Genomic DNA, 822 nt, shown 5'->3' with positions numbered 1-822 from the left:
CACAACCAAGTAAATCTCCCAGCTCGCACTGCACCCGACCCCTATGGCCCCTCCCACAGTTGGTGAGCCCATGGGAAGTAGAATGAATGCTTTTTGTCTAAAACGTCGCCAAGGTTGTCATGCGCAATAGCTCTTAGTAGGTGGCAGTAGCAATGTGAGATGCGCAGCCAACTGTTGGAACCAGAAGTATTTTTTCGTGTTTAATATTTATTATTATTTACGTCAAGAACTACTTCTAATTATGTTTACTTTCGATTTTTTTTTAATTTGTCCAATCATTTGTTCATGTATTAACACACAGTAGTGTTTCATCTAGCGTATGTTCCGGCTTGCCCGTTGTGTGTATGGTTGTTCACATGCTCATGACGACACCGTCGCTTGACATAGCGTGCGCGTGAATGACTTGCGTGCTCGCGCCGAGTCCAACCCATACTTATCTGGCTGGGGAGACACCATGATCAAGAAGGTGGTTCACCCAGGGTGAGGCTCAGCCATTGCACTCCGGTTGTGCTGATCTCTGCGAGTTCCCCAAATGTGGAAATCTTGACTGCATAATTTCTGGTAGCGGGGGGCTCCCCTGAAAGTTTGTTGAAAATAATGAGGGTGTTGTTCATTGTAAAAGCTGGAGTGTACATCATATGATGCTATGTTACTGCAGTATGATGTAATTTCTAGCATACATGGGTTTACTCTGAGTAGTAGAACCAATTAGTAATGACAAGATGAAGCTTCATAACATTGTAAGGCTTCGGTCATTGGTTTCGAGTCATGGTCCATGTCTTGATGCTTCATGTGCACACGAAACCACCTGCTGGCCATGTG

General features: G+C 44.8%; 1 pseudogene; it reads left to right on the top strand.

Moving 5' to 3' along the window:
• Positions 1-429: 429 nt before the first annotated feature.
• On the top strand, positions 430-580 carry LOC133399015 (U1 spliceosomal RNA; annotated as a pseudogene).
• Positions 581-822: the final 242 nt, after the last annotated feature.

This window comes from Phycodurus eques, unplaced genomic scaffold (genome assembly GCF_024500275.1).
Source record: "Phycodurus eques isolate BA_2022a unplaced genomic scaffold, UOR_Pequ_1.1 contig_1324, whole genome shotgun sequence".
Classification (NCBI taxonomy): domain Eukaryota; kingdom Metazoa; phylum Chordata; class Actinopteri; order Syngnathiformes; family Syngnathidae; genus Phycodurus; species Phycodurus eques.
This window is presented reverse-complemented; position numbering and strand designations above follow the sequence as displayed.